We start from the raw sequence: 20,206 nt of genomic DNA, 5'->3' as shown, positions 1-20,206 counted from the left end.
TCAAACATAAAACAAGAAATCATCTTTGGCTGGCTTATGTACAACACACAGTCCATGCTTGTGTTAATGCAGATATACATGTTACCTTTGAATGTTTGTGTGTTTCTGATGAAAATAGGTGGCCCACTTGACCCAGGCTCTCAGAGTGCCTGTGTTATAGTTTCCTCAGAGTTCTGCATCCAGAACAGCTTCAAGGCCGCTGGCTGAGATGGTCCAGCCTCACAGACTATTCTAGCCAGTACTTCAGAAAAACCTTATGCTTTCCCATTGTACAGAGACTGGAGAACAAATGTTACAACTAGTTTTCCCAGGACTTGACCATTATCTCAATTTTCTCAGGTTTCCCTACAGATGCCATTGACCAAGGCAACAAAAAACAGTCTAGAGAGCACAATGCCCACACTCTTAATAGGTGGGGTGGGTGGTTTTGGTCATTTTGTCGGTTATGGATGCTTGTCATCATTTGAGGGGGATTTAGGAATATAGGATAAGAAGACAGCTATTAACCTCAAATATTTTACATTGGTATGGATTTTGATTATTGGTACAAATTTAAAATTATTTTTATTATACTGTATCTATGTTTCTATTCTTTTTTGGGGTAATGTACTTATGTAACTGATTTTAAAATGTAATCTATAATTAAGAAATACAGGTTAGTATTTAGTCATTTATAACAATCAATGTTGTAGTCATATTAAGTATATTTTCAAGGTTAAACAGTTACATTTTTAGATATAAAGGTGATCTTCAACACTTCAAAGACCTACATAATATGACATTTAGGATGTTTAATAATCTAAGACTTTTTGTGACAGTGAGTCACATCTGCTCCTGACAGCACCAATTTACTTCAGAGAATATGATGGACATTGAAAAAACTCCATGTGGAGTTTGATTTCATTGTGGCAAAGCTAGACATTTGGGAAAGAAACTGTACTTGCCTTGACTGATGACATTATATTGATCAAACTGGACAAGTAGAACATGCAGAAAAGAGATTGTCAAACTTTTCCAAAACAAGGCAGAACAGTCCTTCAAAATTCCAGGTTTAATGAAATTAAAACAGCCATTCTAGGCCTATAGACTAAAGATGGATGTCCAAAATATTGTGGAGGAACCTTGGATGACTATCTAGGCAGTCAGATGTCTGTTATTTCTATATTTATGGAAGTTGCTTGCACTGCACTTCATGTTTACCCAGTTAATATTAATATACTTCTAGGGTCTTTGATGAAGTTGAACACTAGATAGTCATAGTTATAGTTTTTTTTTGTTATGATAAAAGGTAATTCAGGTATAGAGCTTTGTACTCACCAAGATAAAATAAATAATGGAGTATGTATGTTCTTTGATTTTGCCAAATACAATGGGACTGGATATTGTAAATGTAATTCTTACTTGATAATTATTATTTTTATACATAGTCTTACTATGTTAAAGTTAAAACTTTCCTTTTTATTAGACAGAAAGGGGGAAATGTTGTAGAATATTATTTTAACTATGTAAAGATGTGTTACATTTATTTATGCTATGAACTATTACTTTGTGTAAAAGTTGGTTACATTTGTTTCTGCTGTCTTTGTTAATGATATAAAGATGTGTTGCATTTTTTTTCACCTTGCCTGCCTAAGGCACTTGATTGGTTTAATAAAAAAAGATAATGGTCTAATTAAAAAGACTTTGAACTGCCAATAGCTAGACAGGAGTGGATTAGGCAGCTCTGGCAGGTAGAGAGAATGAGTAGGAGGAGAGATCTAGACTCAAGACAGAAGGGGGTGAACAACAGAGAAGGAGAGGGACTTGCCCAGGATCAGAAGTCAAGAGCAGCCAATCTGACATGGAGACAGCAGGTAAGATATATATATATATATATATATATATATATATATATATATATATATATATATATATATATATAGAGAGAGAGAGAGAGAGAGAGAGAGAGTTAAAAGCCCTGAGGCAAAACCTAGAAAAAGAGAAACAGATTAAAATAAGAGCTAAGATAAGGCTGAGCATTCATAACTAATAATAATTATCCTTGTGATGATTTAAGAGCTGGTTGGTGGCCCCCCAAAAAGCCTGGTACACCTGCCCAACAACCCAAGACTCTACCCTTCTGCTGGGCTCCATATTCTGGCAAACACCTTTGGCAGAAGACTTCTGGTTTACTTCAGGCCAGACTGGATCTAGGGACCCAAGATCCCCTTCTCCTGGGTTTCATATCCAGGCCCACACCTCCAGCTCTTTCACTTGAGGCCAGGCCTAATCTAGGGACCCAAGGTAAGACAAAACTCACAATCAGCTAACACTCCTTAAAGCCAGCCCAACAATCTAAGACTGCAACTCCTCCCCTGGGCTGCATATTCGAGCAAACACCTTTGACAGAAGACTTCTTCTTTACTGGCATTTCTTCTTTACCAGATGCCAGTCTGGATCCTGGGACTTAAGGTAAGACTTCTCCCATATATACCCTGCACTCCCTGCTAACACTCCCTTACAGCCCACTCAACAGTCCCCAACAGCACCTACTCTTCTGGGCTCCATCTCCTTGCCCACACCTCAGGCTTCTTCATAGGAGGCCAAACTTGGCCCAGGGAGCCCAGGTAAGAGCCCCCCAACACTCCTTAAAGCTAACTCAACAGTTCCAAACTGTATCACTTTCCTTGGGCCCCATATTCCAGTCCACAACTCTGACAGCTCAACTGGAGGCCAGACAGATCGTGGGGATTCAAGATAAAACAGGGTCCACAGCCAGCTAACACCCCCTAAAGCAGGCACAACAGCTCCCCCAACCCCAACTGTACCCTCTCCCCTCAGCTCTATATCCCAGCCCACAAACTGGGCAGAAAACTTCTGCTGTATGAGAGGGCACCCCAGAGTGGACTGTATCCAGAACCACAGAGGCCACAGTGGTCATTGGAACTACAGAGGCAACATTAGCACACAAAACCCCAGAGGTCTTGCAGGCAGCAAAAACTCCACTGTAGACACACTACTGGAATTGAAAACTCACTAGTCACAGGAGCCCCTGGCCACTTAGGCCAGAAGACCAGATAGGAAACAGAAACTGAGGAACAAAAGACACATTCAACAAAGACAAACTCAGGAACCAAAGCCTAGACCTATAGTCATCTCAAACCCAGATGCCTAAATCCAATGTAAACACAATCAAGAACAGAAAGGGCAATATAGCACCACCAGAGCCCAGCTGTCCTACAACAGCAAGACTTGAACAATTCAATGCAGCTGAAGCACAAGAAAACAACCCTAGAACCAACTTTATGAAGATGATAGAGGTTCTTAAAGAGGAAATGAAAAAAAAAACCCTTAAAGAAATTGAGGTACAGATTCAAACAGAGAATTCTCAACATAGCATTCTCAAATGTCCAGGAAACATCTAAAAGAATGTTCAACATCCTTAGCCAGCAGGGAAACGCAAATCAATATGACTCTGAGATTCCATCTTTCACATGTCAGAATGGCTATCATCAAAAGTACAAGTGACAGCTCATGATAGAGAGGATGTGGAGCAAGGGAAATATTCTGGTTGCTGGTAGGAGTGCAAACTTGTACAGTCACTTTGGAAATCAATATGGAGGTTTCTCAGAATGGATCTACTTCAAGACCCAGCGATATCACTCCTAGGCATATACCCAAAGGATGCTCTACCATACCACAAGGATACTTGCTTAACTGTGTTCATAGTAACTTTATTCATAATAGCCAGAATATGTAACAACCTTGATGCCCATCATCTGAAGAATGTGTAATGAAAATGTGGTACATTTACACAATGGAGTATTACTCATTTGTTAAAAACAATGACATCATGAAATTTTCTGTCAAATGGATGGAACCAGAAAAGAGCATCCTGAGTGAGATGCCCCAGACCAAGAATGACAAACTTGGTATGTACTCAGTTATAGATGGCTATTAGCCCTACATTAAAGGACAACCATGCTACAATCCACAGACACAAAGAAGCTAAGTAAAAAATGAGAGCTCAAGGGGGGGGGGGACAAATGAGTCTCACTATGAAGGGGAAATAGAATAGACATCATCAGTGGACTAGGGAAAGGTCTGGATAGGGGTGGGTGGGCATGAGAAGAGGAGGGATTAGATGGTGGGGAGAATGGAAGGAGAGAGTACTGGGAAAGAAAAATTAAATCAGGAGTATCTCCAGGATGAGCTAGAAACCTTGTGCAATGGAAACTCCCAGGAATCTCCAAGCTAAGACTCCTAGCAATAGGAGAGATGGAGCCTAAATCAGTCATCTTCTGTAACCAAGCAAGACTTCCAGTGGAAGGATTAGGACTCCAAACCAGCCACATAACCTCTGACCTGAAATTTGTACTTTGTACAAGATATTCTGGAACAACAGTGAGGAAGAAATTATGGGAGTGGCCAAAAAATGACTGGTCCAGCTTGACACCCATACTATGAGAGGGAGCCCACCTCTGACATAGCCTGGAGGGCCAGGAGCCAGAGGCTGAACAGCCCAGAGACTTGGGGTAGAATTAAACATGACTGTCAAAAAGCTGGGGGGGGGTCAATGAAATGAAAATAATGTTATTTTCCTATGCTGATATGTTGTTGTCTAGCTCAATTGTCATCAGAGAGGCTTCACCCAGCATCTGATGGAAAAAGATGCAGAGACCCATAGCCAAACATTAGGCAGACCTCAGTAAATCCTGTAAATTAGGGTTGGAAAGAATTATGGTAGCCAGAGGGGCCAAAGACACCACAGGAAAACACACAGAGTCAACTAATCTGGCCTCATGGGGGCTCATGGAGACTGAAATGCCAACCAGAGAACTTGCATGGGACTGACCTGGGCCCTCTGCATGTTAGTTGCAGTTGTGTGGCTTTGTGTTCTTGTGGGAATCCTGGCAGAGGGAGTGGGGGCTGTCTCTGACTTTGTTGCAAGCTCTTGGGACCCTTTCCTCCAGCTTGGGTTGCCTTGTCCAGTCTTAATAGGAGAGAAGATTCCTAGTCTTACTGCAACTTGATAAGCTATGGCTGCCTGATGATATACATGGGAGACCTGTGTCTTTCTGAAGGGAAGGGAGAGGAGTGAATAGGGGAGGGAGGGGGGTTGGAGGGAAGGACAGGAAGGAGAGGAGCAAAGGAGGGGAAACTGTGATCTGGCTGGGAAAAAATAATTGATAATTAATAAAAAAGAAAAAGTATATATATATATACACACATATGTATATATATTTCAATGATACAGAAGGGATAATAGTGTCTGTTTTATATTCAGAAAACATAAAAACAAAGCACATTAGTTATATAGAATATATTATAGATGAGAAATGTTTGGATAATACAGATAGTAAAATTTACAGAGATAAGTAAAAAGTGATGGAAAATGGTAAATAAATACATATCCATAAACTCTGACCTCTTATAATTAGTCCTTACCCCTTTTTTCCTTCTCAGCCTTCCAAATGCTGGTATCCAGAGCATGTATCTCTGTGTTATATTTGTTAAACTTAAAGCATTTTTTTTCAAATAGATATCACAAGTTAAAATTGTTCTTCATTGTAAGTTTGTTTCAGTCTTACTTTGGTTAAAATAAAATTGATTAATGTTAAAAGCAGCCTGTTTGATATGATCTATTTTACATTTGGGTAGGATTTTACACAAAAGGAAGACATGAACTTGGGTGAGTATGGAATAGCTGTATGGAAGGAGTTGTGGTAGGGAGTGAATTTGATCAAAATACAATGTATGAAATTCTTAAACAATTAAAAACTATAAAAAATAATAATTTCTTATTTTCTTTTAAAAATGAATACAAGGTATTTTTAGAACACATGTGGAGATGGTGATGAATTTTCATGTACTAAGGATACACATCAGCTTTTCTTGTCTTTTTCGTAGAGAATTTTTCAACAGTTTTTCCTGCTGTCTCTTCCCACACACACACAAAAAAATACTGTCCTATAAAGTCAAGTTAGAAATATTTCTGTGTGAAAAAGGTAATTTATTTACCTTTTTTACTTTAATTTTGAGAAAAAAATCTGTTCAAAATGAGAAGAATATTTACCTCATTTTTATCCCCTGAGAAGAGGTTTATGTAGCTAAGGCTAGTGCTGCAATCAATACGTAGTTGAAGCTGGAGAATGACCCTGAACTTCTAACCCTCCTGCCTCCACTCTCCAGTGTTCAGATTATAGTCATGGATTATGTGTTGCTTGCTAGGGATAGAATCCATTGTTTATGCATCCTAGCCAAGCAATCTACTAACTGAGCTGCATACCCTGCCCTGTAAGTGATTATATTCATGGGAGTAACTGGCAGTGTGCAAAGGACTATTACGTACACCCAATGCCACATTAAATCCCATGACATATTTGTGATATGAGAGCAGCCATTTCAGCTTCCTAGCTGAAGAACTTAAGACAAAAAGTACCACAATTCTGTAAAGCACATATGCAAGCACTGCAAAGAGAAAAAGAAATGTTGTCGTGCATGCCATCACAGGCCAACTAATAACCATCATCTATCAAGGGGCTGAGGCTGAATCTGCTGCCCTCACACCCCACAGTACCCGCATGAGGAGTGAAATATAAAACCTGTTATTGTTTGTGCAGGTAGACATAAGACCTGAGTCTCAGCTGTCCCTTGCTGGTGGACTTTAAGATTAGAATGTCACAGATGAGAACACTGTCTATTCAGAGGTGACCCCAAGCATGGCAGCACTGTCTCCTCCTTCTGCACCTTGGATTGAGGTCCATTCAGAGGTCAGAGACTGCCAGTGAGATGATTCTTTTACTTGCATTGATCTCTTTCCTATTTCCCTTTGTCTTTTCACTGTATGGCAGGACTCAAATCAGTTTTCACTATATTGTGACTTCTCATCGTTCAAAACCTGCCATTCTGTGGTATTCTCCTAAGCAGTGCATAGGGACTCAGTCTCTGGTTCCCATCAATTTTTAACAGTATGAAGTCACACCAAATGATAAATAAAAGTTTGGGTTTCAAGTACTATTTTTAAACTGCTTGTCAGAATCTTCTTAGATTATAGCAGAACAATTAAGTAAAGCAAGGTTTTGTTGCTCTGTCTATCCCTTCAAGGATAATTCTGGTTTTCTATACAAAAAGAGCTCCAAATCTGTTAGGACCTAATATCAAATTCAAAAAATCAAAATAGTTTTCAAGTAGTCTTACTTTAAGAATATCTCAGGATAAGAAGGGCAGATATTTTGAGCTACTGTAACAATAAGTGATCAAATAATTGTGTGGAGACACAGCATCTTATAAAATCACCTGTGATTACAATGGTACTCTAAGAAGTGATTTATTCAGTATGAAGGCAAAACTTTTACAGTACATGAGTTCCAAAAAGAAACACTTCAGTAGAAAATTAAAATAAAATCTGCAATGTTGTTGAAAATGGACTAGGATTCTGCTTTAATGTTCTTCCTTTATTGTTTGCTATTAGCTTTCCTGAAATTAAAATTTTCTTTTGTAAGCTCTAGCTACAATATGCTTCAATATCCATATATCTTTGGGCATACTGTTCTAAAATCCAACATGGGCGTGGCATGGCATATCATGTGTGTTTAATTCACGGTGGCTGGAAGAATAAGAGGTGCAGTGTTCTGATATCTATTCAAAGAGTATGTCCCACAGGCCTAACTTCTTTTCACCCAAACCATTTAAAATTCCTTAACTTCCCAATAGCACAGACTGGAGACTAAGCATTTCACACAGTGGCCTTTGGGGAGACCCTTCAGATTCAAACTTTCTTATAATTCAAAAAACACACCATGAAAATGAAGGGCACGTGTATATGTGACACTTTAGTATCTTTAGTGGCATTTTTTTCCCCAGCCTTTGAACTAGAAGTATCCAACGGAGTAAAAATCTGAATAGAGTAATGGGAAGTGATGGAATTATGAAGTCTGGTTGGGCACATGAGTCACTGATTATGTGCCCTTGCGGGTATAGCTTATCATGTACCTTCCAGTTACTCTACACTAGGATTCCTGCCTGCTGTTTTGTGAGCTGTTCTAGCACACCTTCCCTGCATGAGAAAATGACACTTTGAAAACCATGAACAAAATAAGTCTTCCCTCACTTCCATTCTCTTTGTCAGGTAATTTACCACAGTCATGCTTAAGGCACAGACAGAGGCCCTGACACTTGTAGGATTGAAGAACTTCTTCCCCTTTGTTTAGCTTTAATTTTTTATCATACTTAGTCTCTTAGTTGCCTAAACTACAGTTCTTTCATCTAAATAACCCAGCCTCGGATTCGTTCAACTGCATCTTTCTCAGAATTTATGTTATATGAATAACCCTACTTTCCTATCTTGTTTCCCTCCCTCTGATTCTGTCCCCCACCCCAGTATCTGTCATTTCTCCCTGTATCACGTTCTCTTCCTCTTTCTCCCTCTCTTCGCATTTGCCATTTTTGATATTTACTCAATACCCTCTGTTTTTTAAGACAAATTATAGAATTTTAAGATAGAAAGAGTTTACAAAGGAAGGAAAAGTAATGTCAGGAGATCAGGTCTCTTAAACTTGAACTTGTGAACTAGAGTCAGACTTGGTGTGTAGCTTGTACAAGATTTTGCATAGGGGAGCCTCATCAGGCTTCTTATTTAGACAAACAAACAATGTTTTCAGATAGATGAGAAAGCTCTAGCATAATATTACTAGTAAAGAGATATGTCTCACATTAAGGGAGTGAATTGAAAGCAAAACTACAAGGTTATTCCTCAACTAGTTAAACTTGGGGAGGTATTTAATAGTAATAAAATCTTAGGGACAGAATGGAGATTTAGTATCTTTCAAAATATAAACAAAAGACTTACAGCTAGGGAAATAAATACTAATCTAGTAATGAAGACTTTTATTTTTTCAGCCTTTGGTTTTAGATATTCCACATACATTTTGACACACTGATATAGTTTAGTAGTGAAGTCATGGGTGAACAACTAATTTTGGGCCTATTTTTTTCTATTCAAATGAAACAAAATTTATTCTATTATAATTTGATGACAATATGTTCTACAAGTATTTTGGAAAATAGTTCACAAATTTCACTTAAAATATCTTGTCCCTCAAACATAAGATTGAAGACATATTTTGAATTATGACTTACTCTACAAGGTCCAAACTTAAATAGACAAAATCAGTGTCCCTTCATTCAAGTTAACACAGAAAATCTATAAAGGAGCAAGTTTGTAGCTACATGGCTGGTATGTTTGACATTTCTTTTATGCGATTCATGTTCGAGAGGACAATTACTAGTTGAAACTTTTCCTTTGATATTACAGACACATTGCGATGATTCTTATGTATGTTCCGCCCACAGATTGAAATCTAGTTATTTGCATGTCGTAAAAATTGAGGTCAGCATTCCAGTTCATTAGACATGTATGGTGACTAATGATTTCAAAGTTGATGATTAGCCCTGCCTGAAAAGCACTAGAGCCCTAGAAATAATTCAAAGAATATAATATAAACCATAATAAGGTTCACCCAGTACATATATTCCAGAAATATACATGAAATGTACATTTCTGATTTAGGCCAGAAGGAAATAAAAAAATACATTATTGTTTTTTTTGTTATGGCTGTCTCACAGAAAGAAAATTCAACAGAAGATAAAACCCAGGAGAAGGAAATTCAACTGACAGCTATTACTTATGATTATGCTGAATTTTTTTTTGTGTACTGACAATGTGAAATATTAATAAATTAATAACTTTACTCATGCTAAAGATCAAATATGAGCAATTTCATCATAAAATAAAAGGCAAGGCTAAAAAATTGAACTTACACATGAACTATGACCTTTGATTCTTACAAGAACTCTATAGGGCAAATTCTAATAATACTCCTTTAAATATGAGGACATTGATGTGTCAACAGCCCAAGTAACTTGCTAGAGATCTGTGGAACCCAGTTTTGAGTCTAAGAATCTAATCACCAAGCCCATACGCTAAATCATTATGAGATACACCACAGAAAGGGATACCAACAGGAGAATAGTTAAATAGCTATTATGTAAGAGGATAAATATTATAGCAAAAGCATAAATATAATTTTAAGGGATTCCAGAGGAGGAAGCAATTAATTTGACCCAGAGGTTAGGATGGAAAACGAAGCAGTATTTCAGCCATGCATGTGTACAAGTATGAAAGTATGAACACTTCTAAAAGGGAAGTTATAGGGAGTAATTGCTGTGCAGAAGCAAGGCTTGTGTAAGGATTGGGACTTGCATGTCAAATAAGAGGCTAAGAGAACCATGATATGAGGATGTTACAATCTATTTAGAATACTTTTGAAGAGCTGACTTTAAATGACATGACAGAAAATTGTATCTGTTCTGAAAACAGAAAGCATGGGAGAGTTTTCTTTTTTAGGAGGGATTATGACATGTTTAGATCTATGATTCACTGCAGAAAAGATAAAGGAAGAGAAAATCACACATCAGAGAGATTATTTATCCAACATTTGAAAATACTGAGATAATTGGACATTGCCAGTAGGAAAGAAGCAAACAAAATGGATGAGAGGGCTATTTTGAGGCATTTAGAATTCCAGAAAAATAGAAAAGCTGATTGGCTGTAAGGGATGAGGAAAGACAATATTAAGATGATTTGGAGTCAGCCATTATGGATGAATGAATGCACGCATATATGCATGCTGTAGTCTTTCACTAAAGAGAAGAGAAAGATGAGGGGCACTTAGGCTGAGAGAAAATGAGAAAGTAGTAGTTCATTCATTTTTCTTATATTTATTGAAGAAACATTTATTAGTGGGCTTGGTATGTGCCAAAAATATAGCAACCACCAGGCCTGCTAAAGCTGCTGCTGCTATTGATTTTGTATTCTAATTGGAGGTGGTGTAAGATAAATCAACAAATAAATGCATGCTGTATGTGACTGTGGTAAGTACTTGAAGGAAAAGAGAGGTTTTAGTGAGACAGGAAATCTGGGTTGGGAGGAGTGTGATTTTTATATTTTTAATGATGAAAGATGCTATAACTGATCTGCTGATATCATCTCAAGGGAATACATCATACGATGCATGCAGAAGAACTGTAGATTATAAAGCAGGTTATGTCCTGACCCCAAGGCTCAAAGAAAGATATTTATATAACTTAATTGCAACAAAGCAGTGGCTTAGAGCAGAGTGCTCATGATGGAAGTTTATAAATTGAAGTGCAAGATCTGCTGTCCTTTTGTTTTTGTTGTTTTAAAGATTGAGACAGTGACAGTTGTGATGCATTAGAAGAAACAGTAAGTCAATGACAATATAAAACATTTCTTCAGTCTCAGAAAACAGACATATCCAGGAATAACTGTGCTCCCATTGGGGAAAAGAGCCATACTGTGGTGTGTGATATTTTGATCGCATTCTGACATGCCCGAGACTGCCAACAAAGTTTGTTTCGAGTAACATGGCAGAACTACTAGCTGCTAGCTGAACAAAATTAACCACAGAGGCTTTGGACGACTGAGGACAGAGAGACACAGGAAGTAGTGGTAGAGGGCATAGAGAGGGTCTTAGCCGTTTTGGATGAAGAAGAGAGAGAGAGAGAGAGAGAGAGAGAGAGAGAGAGAGAGAGAGAGAGAGAGAAGGTCACTAGTAGTTAATCTGCCACTTCTCTGATCATTGAGGTTCTTACCCTGATATCTGACTCCCAAGTTTTTATTGGTAAATAATAATAAATTATTTAACACTGTAATAATTCAAATTAGTAGTATAGGTAAGAAATAAGAACGTGTGTATATGTATGTGTGTGTGTGTGTTTGCGTTTGTTACTGACACCTGTGATTGTAAGTGTACATATATGTGCATGTGAGTCATGTACATGTACACTCACTTTGCATGCACCACCAACTACAGCCTTTTAATGTAGACTCTGGGGCTCAAATTCAGGTCTTCATGATTATCAGACAAGCTTTTTATTGACTGAGATTTTCCCCTAGCTCCAAGTATGGTTTATTTTCAATGTTGTTTATGATTTCTATCAGGCCTCTTGCTAAAAATGTCTAAGGTGCCATTCTATTACATGAGTCTGGAATTCAAGGGATATTCTCTGGCTGTGTATATATTTGAGGACTATTAGAATAAGTGCCTACAAGAAAAAGATCTAACCATGGAGCCTTATGTCAGAACAATAATTAAAACTAGAATGGCCATGTGAACTACTAAAGATGCTGAGAAAGAACAGGCAGTCCTGAAAGGGGTGGTCTTCAGACAGTGATGGGCTGAGTCTACAGTTTATGAAGGGTTTCCATAGGAGGAAGAGGTTTGCTCCAGGGAGAGATGTTAGTGTAAGTGAGTTGAAAGAGAACGACAGTATGAGATTTAGCAATACAGAAGATACTACTTTGAACCTGGAAAAACCTGTAGACCAGTGTATGGATTAGGGAAGGAGCATAGGCAAGAAAGAAGATAAAGAAGCATTTGAAAATAGTGAATAAGGAAAAGTAATTCAACATGGATCTGTATCTTCTGGTGTAAGGAGTAAAGGTAATATTAGAGAAATAGCCGGGATCAAGAGTTGAGTTACTCTGTTAAGATGAAGACCTATGGCACGTTTCCATGCTCTGAGTGCCATGAGTTAATAGAAAACTTGATGGTGGATGAAAGCATCAAGAAAATAGCTAGTCTGGTGATGTGGATTTGACAGGAGAGGTACCTGCCTTACTGTGAAATGGTGAGACTTCAGTGAAGTATGAGGGTCATGCACAATAGCAGGAAGAAAGGCAGAGTAACTAGTCACATAAGGACAACATGCTGTTGCATACAATCAACACAGTGCAACATATGGACAACATGGTTTAACATGCAGGAACAACACCCTGTTACATTCAGAGAACAATCAGGTATGTATGAACAACATGTCGTATACAATATTGAAATTCTGTTTAAATTATCTTTTATTTTGTTCTTACTCCTTTGAAAGTACAACAAATGGCATGAGATGAGACAAAAAAACTGGGAGAGGTATGGGAAATTTGAGGGAAATGGTCAGGTAAATGATTATCAGGAAAATGAGAAAATGTTTAGACCACTGCAAGGTAATAGAACATTCCTGAAAAATGTGTGAAAGATTTCAATCTAGATGTAAAAAGATTGCAGAGTGTCCTTGTCGAGTGTACTGTTTTGATTAATTCTGCTTCCAATGTCTTCTACTTCACCACAATGTGATGAGGAAAAAACTATTAAGAATAAAAATGATTCTTAGCCATCAAAAAGCATATAAATTATGTCCAGTGAAAAGCTGGTGATTTTTTCCCAATTTTCCCTTGTGGATAAACCAGGCATTTAGTTTATTTTTGTAACAGCATCCTTGAAGAATAATTCATATGTCATGAGATTCAGCCATGATAAATCTGCCTCTGTTTATAAATTCATTCTAACAATTTTTGTGAACTGTGGATATATGTTTCGTACTTGCCTTGGTAAAATCACATTTAACTGGTTCCTTTCTCAATTAATACACTACAAAAAGTATCATCTTCCCTTCTCATTTGCATTTAAGATTCATGATTTTGGTGCCTGAAAATGTACCCTTAGAAGATGATAAGCTTGAATTGCCTGGGGTAGGTGTGAAATGTAGACAAAAGAGCAGGTAGGTACAAGCAGTAAGCTGGCTAGAGCGAGGTTACTTGGCATAGTTTTGTAAAAGTAGTGATAACATGGATGAGAGGAAAAATACAGTATAACTCAGGATGCCTCAGTATCTATGACACTGATAAAAGAGAGAGATTAAAAACAAAAGAAGACATATAAGCAGACACTTTTTAGGATATCACTGTATTCACTTCCTTTGTGGCTTTAACAAATCACCTCAAACTTTTTTTTTTTTTTTTTTTTAACAATACTATTCAGTTCTACATAATAGCCACAGATTTCCTTGTTCTCTCCCTTCCTGCCCCCTCCCCTTCCCCCCAGCCCACCCCCCATTCCCACCTCCTCCATATCAAGATCTCCCCCGAGGAACGGGATCGACCTGGTAGACTCAGTCCAGGCAGGTCCAGTCCCCTCCTCCCAGATTGAGCCAAGCATCCCTGCATAAGTTCTAGGCTTCAAACAGCTAACTCATGCAATGAGCCCAGGACCTGGTACCACTGCCTAGATGTCTCCCAAACAGATCAAGCCAATCAACTGTCTCACCTATTCAGAGGGCCTGATCCAGTTGGGGGCCCCTCAGCCTTTGGTTCATAGTTCATGTGTTTCCATTCATTTGGTTATTTGTCCCTGTGCTTTATCCAACCTTGGTTTCAACAATTCTCGCTCATATAAACCCTCCTCTTCTTCACTAATTAGACTCCCAGCGCTCCACCAGGGGCCAGATTCCTCAGTCCTTGGATGGGGTTTATGGTACAACTATTAGGGTGTTTGGCCATCCCATCACCAGAGTAGGTCAGTCCCGGCTGTCTCTCGACCATTGCCAGCAGTCTTTTGTGGGGGTATCTTTGTGGATTTTTGTGGGCCTCTTTAGCTCTTTGTTTCTTCCTTTTCTCATGTGGTCTTCATTTACCATGGTCTCCTATTCCTTGTTCTCCCTCTCTTTTCTTGATCCAGCTAGGATCTCCCGCTCTCTTTCCCTCGACCCTCGCCATTCATTGCTCCCACTCATGTCCAGGCTGTTCATGTAAATCTCATCCATTTCTCCGTGTCTTTTTTGGGGTCCCGTTTTCCAGGTAGCCTCACTGGTGATGTGAGTAGCAGTCCAGTCATCCTTGTTCCACATCTAGCATCTTCCTATGAGTGAGTACATACCATATTTGTCTTTCTGAGTCTGGGTTACCTCACTCAGGATGAATTTTTCTAGATCCATCCATTTGCCTGCAAACCTCATGATGTCATTGCTTTTCTCTGCTGAGTAGTATTCCATTGTGTATATGTGCCACAATTTATTTATCCATTCTTCAGTTGAAGGGCATCTGGGTTGTTTCCAGGTTTTGGCTTTTACAAACAATGCTGATATGAACATAGCTGAGCAAGTGCTCGTGTGGTATGATTGAGCATTTCTTGGGTATATGCCCAGGAGTGGTATAGCTGGATCTTGGGGGAGATTGATTCCCAATTTTCTAAGAAAGCACCATATTGATTTCCAAAGTGGTTGTACAAGCTTGCATTCCCACCAGCAGTGGAGGAGAGTTCCCCTAGTTCCACATCCTCTCCAGCATAAAGTGTCTTCAGTGTTTTTGATCTTAGCCATTCTGACAGGCGTAAGGAAATCACCTCAAACTTAATGGGGAATGTGATGGTTAATTTTTTTTGTCAACTTCACTGACTCTAACTGAATCATGATGTAAAGGCACCTTTGAGTGTGTCTATAAGAATGTTTCCAGAAATGTTTAAGTAATAAGGGAAGACCCCAGGGAATGTGTGTGAAACTCTCTTACAGGCTGGGTTCCAGAACTGAATGAAAATGAGAGCTGAGAGCAGGAATTCCCTGTGCTGCTTCCTGACGGTGGATCCAATGTGACTCAAGCTCTTGTTGCCATGACTTCCCTATCATGAGGGTCTGGCCCATCAAACTGTGAGTCGAAATAAACTTTCTTCTTTTTTATCCCATCTATCATCTATCTATCTATCTATCTATCTATCTATCTATCTATCTATCTATCCATCTATCTATCTATCTACCATCTATTTACATTTATGTGTTTATGCAAACACACATGTGCCATGGCATATACGTAGAGACCAGAGAACAACACGACATTCTCAGTTCTCTCCGTCTACCATATGAGTCATAGGGGCATCAGGTGTTAGTTATGTCACATGCTTTTACCTGCTACATCATCTTACAGAACCAAACCTTTTCTTCTTCAGGTTGCTTTTGTACGGCAACAATAAGAAAAGTACTTAATAGCACATCAAACCACAAAGCTATGTTGTCTGGTGATTTTGCAAATCAGAATTCCAAACTGTATCTCATTGGCTAAGTGCCCCCATTTCTAGCCTTTGCTTCTTCCTTGGCTCATGCACAGTTTTCTTCACTCCAACAGGGGCAGCAATACATTCCCTTCTCCTCTCATAAGCTGACTGACTTTACATCCACAGTTACCTTTCTTCCCACTCTCGTTTATTCTCTTTTTTTCTTTCACCTTTAAAGACATTTGTGATTACATTATGCCAAACAGCTAACCTAAGATATTCGGCCCATTTCCAAGAGCTGATAAGCAACCTCAATATGTACGTACCCTTCATTCTTCTTTACCCTGTAAATATTAGACATCTGTACTTTGCAGGGATATAGAAATGTGGGTGGCATTTTTCTGACTGTTTCATCCATCAGTGTGGAAACAAAAAAAAGGAATGTTTGATATAATTAATAGTAATATTTGTTGAACTTGTTAAGAATTACAATGAAAACAAAAGCCCAAGAATAGCAATAAAACACAAGTTTGTTATCAAGAAATCTCCCATGTGTCCTTTGGAAGAAATTGCCTGATCAAAGTTACAATGGATTGAGACATACAGGCCATGCTTAAACCAGGGGCAAAGAGAAAATGGTGCAGAGAAGTCAGACGATAAAGAAAAGAGACGAGCAAAAAGCACAGCAGGACCTAGACAAGTTGTTTGTATGTGTGTGTTTCAGTTCTGATTATTTTTAGTTTTAGAATGAAAGAGACAAGCCTATTTGTAGACTGACACCGATGGGCCAGCTGAGCAGGAGACTCAGATTCTATCTTTTGAACTTCTGGGTCTTTGACCCTATTACTTGCCCAATTTTAGAGCATTTCAACATTAACCTTTGAAAAATAACAGCAGGCTGTCAAGTATACTAAGAACCTAAAAGCACTTTCCTAAAATGTCCCAGACTAAAGACGCTACAACACCCTACAAAACCCATTATTATCATCCAAATATTACCATGACCCATAGGTTTCTCTGGGAGATAAGAGTGTGTCTCTGTGAAATGTCACTGACTCCAATGCATACACCAACAACAAATGGAAAGGATAGCATTTAGGAAAAAAAATGAATAAATAACTCAGAAAATATTAAACTCCAAATAGCAAGTACAGATATGTACCACAAATGTGCAGTGTTTGAAGATAATAGACATGTAATTTTGTAACATGGCCCTCAGCTAAGGATGCCATTTCATCCACCCTGCTTCTTGGTGCTTAGGGCTGGCACAAATGTCTTAATGAAATCAGTGATTTGAGGTTATGTGTCACCCACGTGGCCTCCTGTGGTGAGCTCTGGCTGCATCTCATTCCCATGGTTGTCACCCAAGCTTCCTTCCTCTGTAGCTGCAATCTCTCTCAATCTATGCACAGCCTTCCTTTCTATGCCCTCTGTGCCAGGCAAAAATGCCACCAAATTTGTCAGAAAAGATTTGCCCTTTGTGAAACTAACCTGATTAAGTTTTATCAGCTTCTATCTTTCTGAGTGTTTGGTAACCTCATCCCTTAGTACTGTCTCAGGGATCTTGCCTACAGGCAAGGGCAGATCGGCTCACTTATAATTTCCTGTTTCTTTTCTTTCTGAGTTCTTCCCTCACAGACTGACTGAGTGAGGTGCTTTTTTTTTTTTTTTTTTTGGTTCCTGTTGTGTTTCTATCTTGCTCTAAGTGTGAAAGGTTTCTGCTACAGCCATCTTTGTTTGAATTTAAATTTTATGAATTTAAAAATAGCTCTATTTTTTCCTAATTCATCATAGAGATATTTTGAGTTTACAAATGATAATCATTGGTTGATTAAAAACCCATATATTAAACGCTTAAAGATTATCTTCCTATGAGGAAATGGGCTGCATACTGACATAACAGAGCAGGCGTTCTCTCTATTTCCCTCTGGCTGCATACATCACTTTAAACTTCATAAACACCATAATTATACTAGACTGAATTCGAATATGAAATAAGAAAATGAAGTAGCATCCTCTGATTCATTATGCTATATTGTTTTCTCCCCAGTATAAACATTAGATGACGGGAATAGTTTACAGAAATGAAGTTTAATTTTTTTCCAGACTCATAATCAACAAAAGATCTTCATATTTCTCTGATGAGCAGGAAGACAGTTCCCTGGGTGGGAGAAGACCTTGGAAATGTCTGTCTATTCCTTCAAGGTTCCAGCAGTTCTGATTCACAGCTGCTATTGTTGTTTCTAGGTTTTTCACTTCAGTATTTGAATACAAACACTTTCCCCTGTGTGTTACGAGGGTAAAAGTGCATCAGGCTTTCTCTTCTCCTTCCTTCCTATGCTTCACTTTTCTTTCCAATACATAGCCATTTGTTCCAATGTTCTTCATCGAAGAAAAAATAATACATGGGGAATACCTGGCAGTACTCACTGGTAAACACATGTTCCATTTATACAAATAAGACATTATAATATTGACTCTTATTCCAAGCCATTACAAAAATTATAAATGTTCAACATGGGATATTTACAAAATTCAGAATTATAAATTAAAAGTACTTAACTCTACCATTGAAAAATAGCTATCAGAAAATCAATATCTTTTAATTTATGGATTTTTTCCCCAAAATTAAATGTAAATAATTGGTGCTGGGAATTGAACTTACAACATCCCTGATGCTAAGCATATGTCAAGTACTGTCCTTTATTCTTAGGCCTCTTTCAAGCTTCCATCAGTAGTGTTTTTTAGAAAACAATGCAAATCAAATGTATTCTCTGCTATGAATTGATACTGTAAGATTTAACTTTAAACGACTTGTTTTTCAAACGTTAAGCATAATTCATTGTGTGTGATGTATCTACATGCTCATGATTTTCTTCGGTAATATAGGCAGCAAAAGTCATGTTTCTTCCACATTGAGAATCATTTCTCAGCACGAATTTCCAGAAGGTGAGTTGCTATGTATAGGGGGATTCAAGTGTGGGGTGCTTTGATAATGAGTGTAATTTCTGTCTAAAGCAATGGAGGAAAGTTGCAGCCTGCTTTCCACTGCAGATGACCCACACTGATACTTGGAAGATAGTAGTGACAGCGGAAGTTTCTGACAGGATGCTCAGTACCATAGCTACTGATGTGGCTTCTGCTATTTGATTTCTATCTTACCAGGACTCTATGATTAAAATGTTTTGTTTTTTTTTTTTTTCTCTACTTAGTAAAGAACTTAAACCAGTTAAAATAACATTTGAAGTCATGGTATTAACTGTCTTAAGCATGAAGAATTCAGAGTGAATCGACTCAGAAAAGTAAAGAAAATAAATAAAAAATGCCTTATGGGAGAGAACTCAGAACTCCTTTAACCCCGGCATGACTGAGGCACAAGCAGGAAAGGAATACGTTGGAGGCCAGTGTGGGATAGTTGTAAGGCCTAGTTTCAAAATTAAAGTAGTGAATTCCAGTTAAGCAAAGACTGGACAAGACACTGTTATGTGGAGATAACCAAAATGACTTTAACCACGTATGTCAACTATGATGTCACAGAAGGCACTGTGTGCTGCTAATTGCACAAGATTAGGCCAATCAGCAGCGTTCTACCAGGGATGGAGCAGGGCCTCCTGGGCCCCACCGCTCCCAGAGGACACACTGATATTCAGAGGTTTCAGTGGAAGGGTAAGTCACTTTCCTGAGCAGTGTACCCACTGATACACTGCTCTTATTAAGGTAAATAACTCCAGGTTCAGTGACAGACTCTGCCTTAATATTGTAAGATGGAGAATAAAAGAAGAGAACATCCTATACCATCTTCTGGCCTCTACTTGCACATGCACAGAATGGGCACATACATGTATACAGATGCAAACTGCACACATACATACACACACACACACACACACACACACACACACACACACACACACACACGAACACACACAAAAGGGAATGGGGGGGAGAGAGAGAGAGACAGGAAAAGCATTTGAGAAGTCTAAATACAGGGCTTCCATGAACAACATGCTGAGGGGAGATGGGAGAGAGTTGTTCTCTGACTACAAGGACTGCACAGTACATGCATACCCCATCCGCCAACCTGCTGCAAACATGAATAAATGTAATTTAAAAAATTCTAAATCCAAAGCTTGGTAAGCTAGACATGTTGGTACACATTTGTAACCTTGAGAACTGGGCAGCCTAGGCAAGAGTGCTGTAAGTTTGAGGTCAGCCTGAGCAAACAGCAGGACTTTGTCAAAAACAACAACAAAAATCCACCTGCCTTTAAACTTCCAGTTGGAGAATGATTTTATTGTTTGTTTGTTTGGTTGGTTGTTTTTTGCCATGAGAGA

At 38.5% G+C, this 20,206-nt stretch overlaps 1 protein-coding gene across 1 annotated transcript in view; it reads right to left on the bottom strand.

Moving 5' to 3' along the window:
• The window catches only part of Cntn6 (contactin 6), a 354,660-nt gene that overhangs the window by 213,241 nt on the left and 121,213 nt on the right, over positions 1–20,206 (bottom strand).

This window comes from Peromyscus leucopus, chromosome 3 (genome assembly GCF_004664715.2).
Source record: "Peromyscus leucopus breed LL Stock chromosome 3, UCI_PerLeu_2.1, whole genome shotgun sequence".
Lineage (NCBI taxonomy): Eukaryota > Metazoa > Chordata > Mammalia > Rodentia > Cricetidae > Peromyscus > Peromyscus leucopus.
The sequence above is the reverse complement of the archived record's forward strand: the minus strand, read 5'-3'. Positions and strand labels throughout refer to the sequence as shown.